Here is a 3,842-nt window from a genome sequence, read left to right on the forward strand (position 1 = left end):
TTAGAGACCAGGCAGCTGTGTGGTCCTTCGGTGGGGCACTGCGACCTTTCCCCTCTCGGTGACCCCAGCCCCAGCCCGGAGGGTGGCCGAGGCGTGCCCGTCACCCGCTGCCCGTCACCCGCTGCCCGTCACCCGCTGCCCGTCACCCACTGCCCGTCACCCACTGCCCATCACCCACTGCCCGTCACCTGCTGCCCGTCACCCACTGCCCGTCACCCACTGCCCGTCACCCACTGCCCGTCACCCACTGAACCCGCTGCCCCGGCACCCGCTGCCCATCACCCACTGCCCGTCACCCGCTGCCCGTCACCCACTGCACCCCACTGCCCGGCACCCACTGCCCATCACCCACTGCCCGTCACGCACTGCCCGTCACCCACTGCCCGCCATGGATGCCTGCTTGGTCAGATCAGGGCCCTGGACGGAGGCGTGAGAGGCAGAGGGGACCAGACACGAAACCTGAACACGTGCTCTCACCACAGCCCGGGTCAGTGCTACACCAAGTGGCTAACACAAGTTCAGCTGCAGGTGAGGCTGTCCTTTCCGTGCAGAGGGGGGGACGCGGGAGGAGACAGACAGCCGGTGCCGCGGCCCGGGTCCTCGCTGGCGCGCCGTGCCCGCCCTGTGCGGCCTGTGGCTGCCGTGGCTGCCGGGCCTGCTTCGCTCCCCGCCCCCACCCCCAGGAAGGCATCTGGCCCGGGTTCTTCCAGACCCGTCATTTTAATGGTGTGGCGTTGCTGTCACACGCCCAGGCCCCCCCCCCCCCCCCCCCCTGCCTGCTGTGGGATAATTAGCTCCTCTCTAATTAGTCATTCTTCCAAGGAAAGTGCTCCCAGCTCCCGGCGCTGGAGCATGCGTCTATTTTTAGTCATTTCCTTGCGTCTCAGGATGGATGCTTGAAGGCTGGGCGGCTGTCGGGTGTGGGCTCGCGTCTGCCGCAGAGGGAGCGGCTCCACCCGCTGAGCCACCCTGGCCGGGCTCCTGGCTGTCTCGGTTGTCTGGTCCAGAGCCTCCCGTCCTGCCCTTCTTTCCTGAACAGTTTCCGTGCGGAGAGGGAGCCGGAGAACCCCACGACCCGGAGTTCGCGGACTGCGTCCTGCACCTCGCCGTCCCGCACCTCAGCGACTGGACCCAGAGGTCTGATCGACTTGGACTCCAGCCTCCATTTTAAAGGGTATTTTACTGGTTTATCAGTTTGAGAGAGAAAGGAAGGGAGAGAGAGAAAGAGAGAAGCGTCGACTTGTTCCTCGTACCCGTGCGCTCGTTGGCTGATTCTGTGTGAGCTCTGATGGAACTGAACCCACAACCTTGGTGCATCCGGACAGCACCAACCAACCGAGTGCCCGGCTGGACACAGCCTTTATCTGTAAACACGACTCTTTTAGAAATGTTTTTATTTATTTTTTTAATTTTTTAATAATTTTATTGATTTTTTACAGAGAGGAAGGGAGAGGGATAGAGAGTCAGAAACATCGATGAAAGAGAAACATCGATCAGCTGCCTCCTGCACACTCAACACCGGGGATGTGCCCGCAACCAAGGTACATGCCCCTGACCGGAATCGAACCCGGGACCCTTCAGTCCGCAGGCCGACGAGCCAAACCGGTGAGGGCAATGTTTGCTATTTTACTGATTTTGTTTTAAATGTAGTTTCTGGAGTAGGAATACATTTGTGTGATTCAACAATGAAAACATGCGGATATTCCTGGTAGGAAGCCCGTTCTTCTTCTGGCCCCCAGTCCCCACGCGCATATGCTGTTCCTCCTGAGACTCGGTCATTCTTCTTGAATACATACTCCCCAGGTTGCTGCAAGTCTCCGGGTAATTTCCAGAATTCTGAAAAAGTTGATTCTGGTTGTTTTTGTTGTTGTTGCTGTAGCTTTTGTTAAAGGGTGAATTTTGAAAGGGTCTTACCTGACTGTTTTTGTCCTGACCAGTCCATTTTGCCAGCTGTGTAATATTCCACCGGGTAGATGAGGGACACCTTTTTTTTTAAGGGTTTTAGTTCATTTTTTAAAAAAAATTTGTATTGATTTCAGAGAGGGAGGGAGAGAGAGATAGAAACTTCAATGATGAGAATCATCGATCGGCTGCCTCCTGCACACCCCACACGGGGGATTGAGCCGTATAACCCAGGCATGTGCCCTGACCGGGAATCGAACCCTGACCTCCTGGTTCATAGGTTGACGCTCAGCCACTGAGCCAGGCTGGATGGGCGGATGACAGCTTCTTTAACCCATTTTCTGTGGTTGGACGTTTAGATTGTTGTCCGTATTTTATTATGACAAACTACATTAATAGCTCGCCTGCCTCATTGTACTCTGAGCAAGTGTCTATAACATAAATTCCTAGCATTGGAATTGCTGGGTCCAAGTGCATATGCATTTATAATTGTGACGGATGCTGCTCAAATTGTCTTCCATGGGGTGGGGGTGGGGGGGCGGCAATTTACACTCACAAACAACAGGCAGGGACCTCCTTTCCCCGGTCTTGCCGATAGAGGATGTTCTGTAACTTCTGGGTTTTGCCGGGCTGGTGGGTGAGTAGTATCCCATTGTAATTTTACCCAGCATTACGTCCAGGAACAAATCTGAGCGTCTTTTCTCTCTCTCTCCTTTTGTGTGTTTTGTTTTGTCATTTTTATTTATTTATTTTCCTTTTTTTTTGTTTTTTTTCCCTTTTTTAAAATTGAGCTTCTTTTTATGTATTTTAAAGGCTGCCGGAATCTCCCTTTTTCTGTTATTTCTTCTCATCTATGTGTAGACGCTCCGCAGGAGGGCGGCCAGGGCTTTGTTTTTGTATAAATCACTGCGTGCTTCCCCACGCGCCGCGCACCTCGCTCCCGCAGACCCGGGGCCGCGAAGAGAGGCTGCTGTAAGCACCCACGAGGCCGCTCCTGCCCGAGGTCAAGGCCCGGGCCTGGCCCCGCGGGGCCTTGCTGTCCGATGCCAGGCTCGGGGACCACCTGTGCCAGGTCTCCTGTTGGGTCCGCGCTCCCCGCGCTGCGCTGTCCTCCTCTGGCGGCTGTGGCGTCTCCGCCGTGGCCCTCGCCGTGCGGAGGGCGTTGACGGTGGCCTCCGGGGAGTGTCCCCCAGGGCCAGCCCTTCAAACAGAACGGCCTGCTCTCCTGCACGACTTCGACCCTGTTTGGACTTGCGCTGCTGCCGTCGTCCTACTGCACTGGGCTTTCCAATCACTGCTTTTCCTCGTGAAATGATGCTCGTAGAACAACACGATGCATGCAGGTAAACAAAGGGAGGTAGCGTAACCCAGGGTCACGTTTCCAGGGACGTCTTTCAGCCTCTCTGCGGACGGCCGCGTGTAGGTATATTCTGTGAAACTGCCGGGTCCAGCCTTTCGCCTGATGCACAGCAGAGCCGGGCGAGCACCCGTGAACGTAACGTGTGTGCGCATGCTCGCTTCAGGGCGGCGGTGGAGGCGCAGAGCCACGGGGACCTGGGGGTGTCGGGCTTGCGGCTGTGCTCGGCCCAGAAAGAACGGGCACCTTCCCCTTCCCCTGGTGAACGGATCACGGCTTCGCATCTGTCCCCGCCCCGAAGGTCAGGCCCCGGGAAGGTGTGGCCTGTCCGTCCGTCCTGACCCGGCCGGCCCGGGTTTACGCAAAGGGGGAGGGAGAGACTCTTTAGTCTCGGATCACTTGGGTCTGGAAACGTGTCTGTGGTAGGACATCTGTCCCTAAATGAGTTTAAAAATCTAAATGTGAGACCCACAGCCGCACGGGACAGACCGGTGCCGAGTGCCTCGCGGTACACACACGCCCGTCTTCCCGGGCAGCCGTTCTGGGCGAAGCGGACCGTCTGGGTGACAGACCTTGCGGATCC

The sequence above is a fragment of the Eptesicus fuscus genome, chromosome 6, assembly GCF_027574615.1.
Source record: "Eptesicus fuscus isolate TK198812 chromosome 6, DD_ASM_mEF_20220401, whole genome shotgun sequence".
NCBI classification, from domain to species: domain Eukaryota; kingdom Metazoa; phylum Chordata; class Mammalia; order Chiroptera; family Vespertilionidae; genus Eptesicus; species Eptesicus fuscus.